Source organism: Ursus maritimus, unplaced genomic scaffold, assembly GCF_017311325.1.
Source record: "Ursus maritimus isolate PB19 unplaced genomic scaffold, ASM1731132v1 scaffold_27, whole genome shotgun sequence".
Lineage (NCBI taxonomy): Eukaryota > Metazoa > Chordata > Mammalia > Carnivora > Ursidae > Ursus > Ursus maritimus.
Window position 1 is genome coordinate 27,383,318 of NW_024425230.1, and position 13,425 is coordinate 27,396,742.

Below are 13,425 nucleotides of genomic sequence, written 5' to 3' on the forward strand. Positions count from 1 at the left end.
TGTTGGCAGGACAGGTTGTAGGGGCCGGACTCCCAAGAACAAGCAAGTGCTGGATTAGCTTTATACAAATCAACACGAAGTCAGCTTAGTAACTGTGGCAGGCAGGGCTATGGGTGAACAAGAAGCAATGGCAGTGGCAAATGAGTTCCTAAAATCCATAGTAGAGTCAGCAAGGGTTTGCTAAATCCATCTCACTCCTGAACCCAGGTCTAGTGCACTAGTGCTCTAGTGACGAAGGGCCTGCAGTTGTAGTAAATGTGGCTGCCAAGCATTCGTCCACCCTTTTCCCCCCTAGAAACCATACCCAAATTTCTCTCTGAGGAACGACCTCTCTCTCTCTTTTTTTTAAAGATTTTATTTATTTGACAGAGAGACAGCCAGCGAGAGAGGGAACACAAGCAGGGGGAGTGGGAGAGGAAGAAGCAGGCTCATAGCGGAGGAGCCTGATGTGGGGCCCGATCCCAGAACGCCGGGATCACGCCCTGAGCCGAAGGCAGACACCCAACGACTGCGCCACCCAGGCGCCCCGCGACATCTCTCTCTCTTATAAGCAACGTGCTCCAGGTGGGGGGCCCTCCCCCTTCACTCTGACTCTGGCCTAAGGTACGAAAAGGCACACTACTTCTCTGGTGGTCCAGCATGGTTCAGGGATGGCCCACGTCACAATCAGAGCTCACAGAACGGACGAGATTCCTTTGCTGAAATGCTTGGAAAGAAAGCCACACCTTTTTCTCCCCTGGGTTTGAATCTGAGATGTAAGGTTTGCAGCTGCTACACAAATCCTCAGGTCTCTCCATGCCCTTGCACGTGGGCCAGTCGTCTCCTTTCACGGACGCATTCTTTTTTCCTCAGGAAGAGAAGTTACAGGTCCCTGCTCAGTGTCTTCCTTTATAATAGATACTCTTCCCTATTTTTAACATGAATACAGACCCCCACTATGCCCACCCCCACAGCATCTTTTTGTCGTTCTTCTCAGGAGGTATCTGGAATGTGAGAAGGGCATTAAAGATCTACGCTAATCTCATTAACTTGCCCAGGAACACTCCGGAGATGGCACTAATCAGAATTCAGAAGTGCTGGCTGGCAAGTGTCTGGCCTCTTGTCTAGTTTTCTAATTCGCTACTAGTTTCATCAAAGTAGAGTTTTATTCATGACTATGGTATGCATTTATTTCTTGAGTGTGGACTATTTCTGATACTGCTAAGGATGTGAGACGACATTACACACTTTATTCTCTTCCCAAGAAAGCAGCCCTCAGGAAACACTGTCATCTCATTGTCATACAACAGGGTCTGCTAAGTACATTCACATCTTTTACCTCATTTCACTCTTAGTTTTTCACGGTTGGTAGGGAAGGTACTGCTTCCCCTCACTACACCCACAAAGATTAGCTGAGACACTCTAGGTCATACACATTTGTCAGGGGCACAGGCAAGGGAACCACAAGGACTTTCAACTCTTTAAGGGCAGTGCTTTGTCTGAGAACCAAAACATCCAGGGTAACCAGGAGGTGACTTTTCTTTCTTTCTATCCCTTTTCTTAAGTCAAATCTCGGAGTTAACTGAACACTGTTAAAGTACAGGGAGATTAATGTAATCTTGTATCATCACGGAGAGATACTTTTTATCTTATGGGACTCAATATGAACACAAAGTCAAGAAATGATATTTATTTCCTTACAGGAACATTGGAACCTTTACATAAACTCTGTTAGCTAATGTCAGTTGGCCCTTCCTTCTTTCCTTTCTTCCATTGTAGCCCTAAGAGCTTGGGGTCAGACCCTGACTAGAGACGTGAGTAGAGATTAATGTGTCTGACTTTATTATATAGGCTCCAAAAAGGGGTCTGTGTTTGCTTAACACTGACTACCTTTTAAAACCAATGGTAAGTCAGAAGGCATTTATTTCTACCTAAAGTTAATTTTTAATAGGCTTTTGGAAATTTGGGAATAAGGGACATCATTGCTGGTGACAACAGTTTTACTGTTCTGTGATTCAGAATGCTGACCCTACCCTTATTGCCTGTGTTGTTTTTAAACTGATTATCAGCATATTTAAATGCAGGTACTCAGAAATATAAATTCATCATTTAAAGCAATTTGTCATACTTAATCTTTCTAAACATTTAAATAACATGAATTCACTACTACTTCTTCAAAAGAATGAAAATTAAAAAAAAAGTGAAGGTCATCAGACTACTTCTTTCTTTTTCTCTCCATCCCATCCCATTATTTAGGAAAACACTAATCACAAACTACAAACAACACAACCCAGGATCTTTTGCAATATTCTCCTGATGAAATAAAAATGTTGATTCAGAAAAATGAATTAAATAACCATTCATTAACTTGGGTGTGGAAATGGTTCAAAATGCATATAATATTGCTTCAGAGAAAAGACCATTTTCTTTTTCAAAATTCTATTTTGAAATCTATATGGTATTTGTCTTTCTCTGACTTATTTCCCTTAGCATAATACACTCTAGCTCCATCCACATTACTGCAAATGGCAAGATTTCATTCTTTTTGATGGCTGAATAATATTCCACCTTGTATATATACACCACATCTTCTCTATCCATTCTTCAGTCAGTGGACATTCGCGCTCTTTCCATAGTTTGCCTATTGTTGATAATGCTGCTATGAACACTGGGGTGTGTGTACCCCTTCGAATCAGTATTTTTGGATCCTTTGGAAAAATACCTAGTAGTGCAATTGGTGGATCGTTGGGTAGTTCTATTTTTCACTTCTTGAGGAACCTCCATACTGTTCTCCAGGGTGGCAGTACCAGTTTACATTTCCACCACCAGTGTAAGAGGTTTCCCTTTTTCTGCATCCTTGCCAACACCTGTTGTTTCTTGTGTTGTCAATTTTAGCCATTCTGACAGGTGTGAGGTGGTCCCTCATTGTGGTTTTGATGTGCACTTCCCTGATGACGAGTGATGTTTGAGCATCTTTTCATGTGTCTGTTGGCCATCTGTATGTCTTCTTTGGAAAAATACCTATTCATGTCTTCTGCCCATTTCTTAACTGGATTATTTTTTTGGGTGTTGAGTTTGATAATTTCTTCACAGATTTTGGATACTAACCCTTTATCCAATGCATCATTAGCAAATATCTTCTCCTATTCTGTAGGCTGCCTTTTAGTTAAGACTATTGATTTTGAAGTGAGCCCATAGAATTTACGGGACCGAGAGGAAGGGAGAGGGTTGTCTGCTGCATTTGGCTTACACAGAACTAATGTAGACCTGAAAGGACTTTAGGAAATGTTTACTTTTGATTTAGTCTGAAATACAGATAATTTATCCATGAACAGGCCACTGGCTCCTGTTGTTCTTAACTGTCAGTTACAACCACTTTAAGCCCAAATGTTTATAATAAAAATGTAAAAGGCCTTATTCATATCAGACATAAGTTAAAACTTTCTTTTAAAAATACATGGAGGATATGAAAAATCAGATCTGAAACTATATATTGCATTCCGAGATCTTCTCAATTTTACTGAATTTTAAAGTGTTTTTGTTTGTTCTCTAGAACTAGAATCTTGGTGGTATATTAAGTTCCGTTCATTAAAAGCCAGATTCAACTAGGAAAAACTATACCTGGACCATCAATAATCCTGCACAGCATCTGAAAACCCTACTTTGCCTTAAAGGAAAGTACAGATGTGCAAAAAAAAAAAAAAGCAGTGATTTGTGTGGGCATGAATCAAATGCCATCCACGCACGTTTGGTATTTTAAACCACTTACATACCAGGCTTTAGTTGGCCCCCAAAAGCAAGTATATTTATTTGACAGAGAGAGAGAGACAGCCAGCGAGAGAGGGAACACAAGCAGGGGGAGTGGGAGAGGAAGAAGCAGGCTCATAGCGGAAGAGCCTGATGTGGGGCTCGATCCCATAACGCCAGGATCACGCCCTGAGCCGAAGGCAGACACTTAACCACTGTGCCACCCAGGCGCCCCCCAAAAGCAACTATAACATCCCCAGATACTACAGCCTCCTTTCCCTTGTTTGTTCTTGGCTTGTTTGCTCTCTTCTGCCTGGTCCCCATTTTTCTGGCTTGGTAACATCAACCTGATCTTCTTCAGTGATAGTGATCTTCTAGACTGCTCTCCTATTATCTTCTTGGATTTTGGCTTTGTTCATTCCTTCAGTTCTGGAATCCCCAGGCATCTTCTGAGAACTTCCCATTTTAGTCCCTGAGAATTCCACTCAATGGTCTGCAGTGTTGGGAGTAGGTGGGATTAAGCCACTGTCTCTCCCAATGATGGATGTAAACTTCACTGTTCAAAAAGTGAATTATTTTTTTAGAGGTAGTCCAGTGTGGGGCTCTTAAGTTCTGGGATATTCTGGGAAAGCTGACCTCCACCCAGTGATATCATTCATCTGGCTTTGTGGTGAACACGAGGGGCAAGGTGATCTGTCAGATACTCTCAATTTGAAAAGCTAAAGAACCTGTGCTCGAAGAACAGTGCCACCTGTGCCATGTGCAGCCAAAGAAGACTAGGTCCCTGTCCTAAGGAGGTTACATGAGGGGCAGGCATGTGTATCAGTTTCCTACTGCTGATCATAACCTAGTGGCTCAAAACAATACAAATTTATTCTCTTACAATTTGGGAGCTCAGAATCCAAAGTAAGTCTTACTGGGCTAAAACCAAGTGTTATCAGAGCTCTGTTCCTTCTAAAGGCTCCAGGGGAGAATTTGTTTCCTTGCCAGCTTCTAGAGTATGAATGCATTCCTTGGCTTGTGGCCCCTTGCTACATCTTCAAACTCAGCAGCAGAGCACCTTCAAGTCGCTCTAACACTCACTTTTTGGACTTCCCTCTTTCACTTACGAGGACCTTTGTAATTACATTGGGCCCACCTGGATAAACTAGGCTAATCTTCCCATCTCAAGATCTTAATTTCTGCAAAATCTCTTTTGCCATGTGAAATAACACATTTGCAGTTTTGGGGGATTAAGATATAGATATCTTTGGCAGGGCAATATTCTTTCCCCCCCTTTTTTTGTGTTAAAATACATATAACAAAATTTACCATCTTATTTTAGGTGTACAGTTCATTGGTATTAAATACATTCATAATGATGTGCAACCTTCATCACCAACCATCCCCATAACTCTTTCATCATGTAAAACTGAAACTCTATACCTATTAAACAGTAACTCCCCATTCACCCTTTCCCCCTGCAACCACCATTCTACTTTCTGTCTCTAGGACTTTGACTACTCTAAGTACTTCATATAAGTGGAATCATCACAGAATATTTAGGTTTTTTGTGACCGGCTTATTTCACTTAGCAGAATGTCCTCGAGATTCATCCATGATATAGAATATGCCAGAATTTCCCTACGTCTTAAGGCTGAATAATATTCCATTGTATGTATACACCACTTTTTGTGAATCCATTCATCCGCTGATGAACACTTGGGTTGCTTCCACGTTTTAGCTATTGTAAATAATGCTTCTATGAAAACAGGCATACAAGTATGTCTTTAAAATCCTTTATTACAATTCTTTCAGATATATGCCCAGAAGTGGAATTGCTGGATCACACGGTAATTCTATTTTTAATTTTTTGAGGAACTGCCATGTTTTCCACAGCACCTATATCATTTACACTCATACCAATAATAAGCAAGGGTTCAAATTTCTCCACATCCTTGTCAACACTTACTATTGTCTTTTTTTTGATAGTAGCCATCCTAATGGGTATAGGTGGTATCTCACTATAGTTTTGATTTGCATTTCTCTATTATCAGTAATGTTAAACTTCTTTTCATGTGCTTATTGGGCATTTGTATATCTTCCTCAGAGAAATGCCCATTTAAGTCTTTTGCCCATTTTTTTAAATAGTGTTTTTGTTGTTGAGGAATTTCAGGAGTTTCCCACGGTTTCTACATATTAATTTCTTGTCAGATATATAATTTGCAAATATTTTATCCCATTCTGCAGGTTGCCTTTTTACTGTGTTGATACTGTCTTTTGATGCATAAATTTAAAAAATTTTCATGTGGTCCAATTTGTCTACTTTTTCTTTTACTGCCTATGTCTCTGGTGTCCTGTGCAAGAAATCATTGCCAAATCCCATGTTCTGAAGCTTCTGCTCCATTTTCTTCTGAGTTTAATAGTTTTAGGTCTTTGAGCATTCTGAGTGTTTGAAAAATGTCCACCTTCATTCTTTTGCATGTGGATGTCCAGTTTCCCCAGCACCACTTGTTGAAGAGATTGTGCTTTCCCATTCAATGGTCTTTGCACCCTTGTCAAAAATCATTTGTTCATACATATGATGGTTTATTTCTGGGCTCTCTATTCTGTTCTGTTGTTATATATGTCTATATGCCAGTATCACACTGTTTTGATTACTATGGCTTTGAGATAAGTTTTGATACCAGGAAATGTGAGTCTTCCAGCTTTGTTCTTCTTTTTCAAGATTGTTTTGTCTATCTGGGGTCCCTTGAGATTCCATATGAATTTTAGGATCATTTTTTCTATTTCTGCAAAAAAAGTTTTTGAGATTTTGCTAGAGATTACATAAAATCTATAGATTGCTTTGGGAAGTAATGACTTCTTAACAATATTGTCTTCTAATCCATGAACATGGAATGTGTTTCCAATTATTTATACCTTCTTTAATTTCTTTTGGCAATGTTTTGTACTTTTCACTGTATAAGGCTTTCACTTTCTTCGTTAAATTAATTGCTAAATATTTGATTTTTTTGATGCTATTGTGAATGGATTTGTTTTCATAATTTCCTTTTTGAGATTGTTCATTGTTAATGTATAAAAATGCAAATGCTTTTTGTGAGTTGACTTTGTATTCTGCTACTTTGCAGAATTTGTTTACTAGTTTTAACAGGTTTTTCTTTTTTTTTGTGTGTGTGTGTGAAATCTTTAGGGTTTTATGTAAGATCATATCATTTGCAAACAGAGATAATTCTACTAGTTCACTTCTGATTTGGATGCCTTTTATTTCTTTTTCTTGCCTTATTGCTTTGGCTAGAAATTCCAGTACTATGTTGAGTTGAAATGGAGGAAGTGGGCATCCTTGCCTTGTTCCTGACCTTAAAGGAAAAGCTTCTAGTCTTTCACCATCACTATGATGTTCCCTGTGGGATTTGCATGTATGGTTTTTATTACATGGAGGTACTTCTGAGTTTTTTGAGTGTTTTTTAAATGTTTAAAAAAAGATTTTATTTATTTATTTGAGAGGGAGAGAGAGAATGTGTGCATGTGCATGAGCAGGGGGAGAAACAAAAGGGGAGGGAGAGGGAGATAGAGAATCTCTCAAACAGACTCTGCTCTGACCACAGAGCCTGATGTAGGACTTGATCTTACAACCCTGAGATCATGACCTGAGCTGAAAGCAAGTTGGATGCTTAACTGACTGAGCCACCCAGGCGCCTCAAGTGTTTTTATAATGAAAATTTGTTGCAGGGCGCCTGGGTGGTGCAGTCGTTAAGCGTCTGCCTTCGGCTCAGGGCATGATCCCAGTGTTATGGGATCGAGCCCCACATCAGGCTCCTCCGCTGGGAGCCTGCTTCTTCCTCTCCCACTCCCCCTGCTTGTGTTCCCTCTCTCTCTGGCTGTCTCTAACTCTTCAAAAAAATAAAAATAAAATCTTAAAAAAAAAAAGACAGTGTGTTGAATTTGTCAAACGCTTTTTCTGTATCAATTGAAATGATCATGGATTTTTGCTTCCATCATTCTGTTAATGTGGTCTAATTACAATGACTAATGTTCATGTGCTGAACCATTTTTGCATTGCAGGAATAAATCCCAGTTGGTTATGATGTATAATCCTTTTACTATGCCTGCTAAATTAGGCTTGGTAGTTTTGTTGAACATTTTTACATCAATGTTCATCAGGGATATCCGTGCATAATTTTCTCTTCTTGTAGTGTCTTTGCCTGGCTTTGGTTTCAGGGTAATGCTGGCTTCATAGAATGAGTTACAAAGTATTCCCTCCCCTTCAATTTTTGAGCAAAGCTTGAGAAGGATTGGTGTTAGTTCTTTAAGTGTTTGGTAGAATTCACAACTGAAGCTATCAGGTCCAGGGCTTTCCTTTGAACATTTTTGATTACTGATTCAATCTCCTTACTAGTTCTATAAGTCTATTCAGATTTTCTATTTCTTTCTGATTTAGTCTCCACAGGTATTTTGTTTCTAGAAATTTATCCACTTCATCTAGGTTATCCAATTTGTTGGCACACATTGTTAATAGCACTCTCTTATAATCCTTTTTATTTCTGTAGAATTGATAGTAATGTTCCTACTTTCTTTTCTTCCCTCACCTTTATTGAGGTATAATTGACAAACAAAATTATAACTTATTTAAAGTGTACAAAATGATGATTTGATATATGGATACATTGTGAAATGATTCTCACAATCAAGATAATACATCCATTTACTTCACATAGTTATCTTTTTTTTTGGTAGTAGAATGCTTAAAATCTACTCTCTTAATAAATTTCAAGTAGATTATAACTATAGAAAATACGGAACACCTCAAGAATTTGAGTCTCATCCTCACGCAGAGGCCCATACTAATCCCCTCTGTATTGTTCCAGTTTTAGTATATGTGCTGCCAAGTGAGCATCCCATTTTCATTTCTGAGTTTAGTAATTTGATTCTTCTCTTTTTTTAGTTCATCTAGTTGAAGGTTTTGTCAATTCTGTTGCTCTTTTCAAAAAATTCAAACTTTGGTTTCATTAATTTTCTCTATTGTTAATTCATTCTCTATTTCATTGATCTCTGCTATAATCTTTATTATTTCCCTCCTCTGCTAGCTTTGAGTTTAGTTTGTTCTTCTTTCTCTAGTTCCTTAAGTTATATAGTTAGGTTTTTTTTTTTTAAGATTTTATTTATTTATTTGAGAGGAGAGGGAGAGAGAGATCGAGCATGAGTGGGAGGGAAGGGTGGGGCAGAGGAGGAGGGAGAGGCAGACTCCATGCTCAGTAAGGAGTCTGATGTGGGGCTCCATCTCAGGACCCTGAGATCATGACCTGAGCCAAAGGCAGACTCTTAACCGAGCCACCCGGGTGCCCCTGTATAGTTAGGTTGTTGATTTGAGATATTTCCTTTTTAATGTAATGTTTATAGCTATATACTTCCCCCTCAGCAGTGCTTTTACTGTGTCTTGTAAGTTTTGATATATTGTGTTTTTATTTTCATTCATCATTAATTATTTTCTAATTTCCCTTGTGATTTTTTCCTTGATCCACTGTTGTTTAAGAATGTGTTGTTTGATTTCCACAACTTTGTGGATTTTTTAGTTTTACTTCTGTTATTGATTTCTAACTTTATCCTGTTATAGTTGGAGAAGATACTTTAAATGGTATCTATCTTTTTAAATCTCCTGAGACTTCATCTTTGGCCTAACAGCTGGTCTATCCTGGAACATGTCCCATGTGCACTTGAGAAGAATGTGTATTTTGTTTTTTCTGGGTGGTGTTCAGGAGAGGCATTATTCTGCCTATCACGATGGGACTAGTTATTCACAATTCACACATTTATTCAACAAATATTTATTGAGGACCTACTCTATGACAAGCACTACTCAAGGCACTAGGATTCAGCAGTAAAATCTATGCCCTTTTCCTGATAAAGCTTACATTTTAGTGCAGGAAGACATTAGGAACAAAAAACAATATGTGTAATATACAGTATGTCAGGTATGCAAAGTGCTACAGAGAAGCAGCGGACATGGCAAGGGATGAAGACGTAGGTGAATGTGTAATACTATTTTATTAGTATTGATTTATTAGTATTGATTCTTTTCTTTTTTTAGTTCATCTAGTTGAAGGTTTTGTCAATTCTGTTGCTCTTTTCAAAAAATTCAAACTTTGGTTTCATTAATTTTCTCTATTGTTAATTCATTCTCTATTTCATTGATCTCTGCTATAATCTTTATTATTTCCCTCCTCTGCTAGCTTTGAGTTTAGTTTGTTCTTCTTTCTCTAGTTCCTTAAGTTATATAGTTAGGTTTTTTTTTTTTAAGATTTTATTTATTTATTTATTTGAGAGGAGAGGGAGAGAGAGATCGAGCATGAGTGGGAGGGAAGGGTGGGGCAGAGGAGAAGCTCTTTCTTTCTTTCTTTCTTTTTTTTTTTTTTAAAGATTTTATTTATTTTTTTGACAGAGGGAGACAGCGAGAGAGAGAACACAAGCAGGGAAGCGGGAGAGGGAGAAGCAAGCTCCCCACCGAGCAGGGAGCCCGACATGGGGCTCGATCCCAGGACCCTGGGATCATGACCTGAGCCGAAGCAGACGCTTAGTAACGACTGAGCCAACCAGGCGCCCCAGGGGAAGCTCTTTCTATGTTAAGTAAGCAGAGTTTTACAGAAAGTGAAGGAGGAAGCCATGAGGATATCTGGGGCCAGGGTGTTTTTTACAGAAAAACAGCAAATCTCAAGTCTTGGAGTCAGGAACATGCAGGACATGTTCAAGAAACAGCAAGGCCAGTGTGAGTACAGCAGACTGAGTGAGTGGAAGAACATTAGGAGATGGGATCAGAGAGGCCAGGAAGAAGATCAGGTAGGGTCTTACAGACCACTACAAGGACATTATGAGGATTTCACTGAATAAGAAGGAAAATCATTGCAAGGTTCTGAGCAGAGGAGTGATATATCTGACTTAGGTTTAAAAATAATCACTATAGCTAATTGGTTGAAAAGCTTTTAGAAGAGCCAAGGCAGAGGCAGGGAGGCTCTTTGAATTATCCAAGCAAGAGGTCATGGTGGATGAACCAGGCTGGTAGCTATGCATGTGGTGAGAAGTGGGTGGATTTTGAAAATCTTCAGATGGGAAAGCCAACAGGATTTCCTGATAGATTGGATGTAGATGTGAGAGAAAGAGGAGTGAAAAATGTCTCAGTGGATTTTGGCCTGAATAATTGGAAGAATGTGGCTGCCATTTATAGAAATGCGGAAGACAGTGGATAGAGTATGACTGGAGAAGAAAACCAGGAGTTCAGTCTTAAACGTGTTAAATTCAAGATGCCTATTAGACGTGTAAGTGGAGATAATGAATTGGAAATTGAATAAATGAGCTTTCCAAGGATAGCTATTTTTGTCAGTTTTGTCCCCAGGGCTTAGAACAGTGGTCTAACATAGTAGCCACTCAATAAACATTTGCTGAATGACTGAATAAATATACAAGCCTAAGGTCAGAGGAGTGGTTGGGCTTGAGGTACTTGGGAGTCATCAACACATACATGGTATTTAAAGCCAGGAGCCTATCCAGTAAGTGAGCATAGATAGTGGTTTGAGGATTGAACCTTGGGATACTCAAACATTCAGAAATTGGGGAGAGAAGAAGAAATCAGCAAAGGAAACTAAAAAATAGAAACCAATGGGGTAGGAGGAAAACCAGTAAAGTGTGATGTCCTAGAAGCAAATTGAAGATAGTTTCAAGGAGAAGGAAGTAATCAATAAAAAAGTCTAACTAAAAATAAATGAGAACTTTGGAAAGAAGGATGAAATTTATAGAAATGACTATTAAACCCTATTTTTAGATTTTTATAAAAACTAACCGCATATATTTGGAATGGGAAGATGGTATGTTACAGGGGATTGGAATACAGCTCTCAGTGGTAAGTGGGGAAAAAGGCTTAGCAAATTAGCTGCCTAACAGTTCAAATGAGGAGAGACAGTTGCTTGTTCACCAATGAATATAATTCAATTTTGACTGAATTAACAGGAACACAATGTACATAACTAGAAATGTTCAGTCCCGCTCCACTACCCTGGAAGCATTGGCTCCAGCACTGGGTGCCATACTACATTCAGGACACTGATGTATTAGAAAGTTCCCTAGAAAAGTGACTTGTGTGGTATAAGTATCTGGAAACAATGTCATCTGAGGAACATTTGAAGGAATTGGGAAATTTATCTCAGAACTGGAGGCCAGAAAGGTTATTTTCAAACTGAAGAGGTATTATATTGTTATTTATGACCCCAGAGAAGAGACATTACCTGAAAACAGATAAACTTATGAAAATCCTTCTAAGAATTAGAACACCCCAAAATTAAATGGGATATTGGTAAGGTATTACATTCTTCCCTATTCTGGAAAAAGCGGAGCGTCACATCCACTCAAATGGCAGAGGGTACTCAAACCTCAGCTGGGCATGGAACACAACGATGTGTAAGATTCTGTTCAGTGCTGGGATGTTGTTAACAGCTGTGAATCTACTTCGAAAATTATCCTCTCCTGCACATACACACACACATGTGCACGCACACGCACCCACACCCACCCCCTCCCACCCCCACCCCCTCACACCCTATAGCTTGTTTGATGCAGATCTAATTTGGAGCTCCACGAAGGGAATGTGGATGACTTAGCGGAGATGTAAGGGGAAGAGAAAACTGAAGGTGGGAAAGATGTACGTGTAAGCATAATAAGATATCTGGACATTGGGTTAGAGAAGAGAAAAAATATAGGGACACTTAAAGAGTAAGATTATCAAGTAGGGTGAGGCTGGCTAATATTTGGGAGGATTTCCAAAGTGCCTGATGATGAGTTTTAGTTGAACTCAAAGAGGAACTTCTGAGAAGGAAACCTTTCTGGTTAGAGAAATGATAGATGATGAAAAGAGAAGGACACTCCTGCTGTTTGGGATTGATAACCTGGAAGAGGCTGGAGAAAGAGGAAGACCAGGGGGGCACCAATGGGAACAGGAAGTAGAGGGTGAGGCCACTAAGAAGAAACTGGGCTCTGGCAGAGGTCTGAACAGAGGCCCAAGCAAGTGGTAGATACAGAGGTGATGGCCTCCAGATAGTCTGGGACAACTCAACGTGGAAGGAAGAAGTGTCAGGGAGGAGACCAGGAGGTGAGCATGCAAGCAGCTCTGAGTGACTGATGACAGGATCTAGTTCTGGATCTTGGAACTGTGGGCTAGGGCTGCTGTCCAAACAGGCCTCTCCGATGGGACACTTCTGACCCCCTAACTTCAGCTTTCTCATAGTCACTGTGAGTAGCCAAGGGCCTTGTGCTGATTTTGGCTAATTTTGCTGATGTTTTGGCTTCTCCTATCTTCAGACTTTGGCAGTGAGGCTGAAGGAGCTCTGCCAGAGGCTCTGCTGCGTGTCCAAATGAAGACAATTGCTTCTGCTGGGTGAGTAACTGAAAGGAAAAACTGTCATATCGGGGCTGCACAATGACTGCATTAGCCTCCTAACCAATCTTTCCTGCTTCCCTTCTTGCACCTCTAATCCATTCCTCACAGAGTAAACAGATGCTCTTTTCACTTTTTAAGTAATCAGATCATGCCACTCTCTGGCTTAAAATCCTCACATGGCATCATACATAGAATAAAACCCAAACTTCTACTCTCTCTGTCCTCATCTCCTGGCCCTTACTTCTCTGCCTTCATCTAGCACTTTCTTTCTTGCTCATCACATTCTAGTATTCTGCCTT

General features: G+C 39.6%; 1 protein-coding gene and 1 non-coding gene across 6 annotated transcripts in view; both read right to left on the minus strand.

The window, feature by feature from the left end:
- The window catches only part of SCAPER (S-phase cyclin A associated protein in the ER), a 527,655-nt gene that overhangs the window by 37,826 nt on the left and 476,404 nt on the right, over positions 1-13,425 (minus strand). The window lies entirely within an intron of this gene.
- Positions 8,496-8,602, minus strand: LOC121105568. Its single transcript, XR_005838181.1, has one exon. It is a non-coding gene; the product is annotated as a U6 spliceosomal RNA (small nuclear RNA).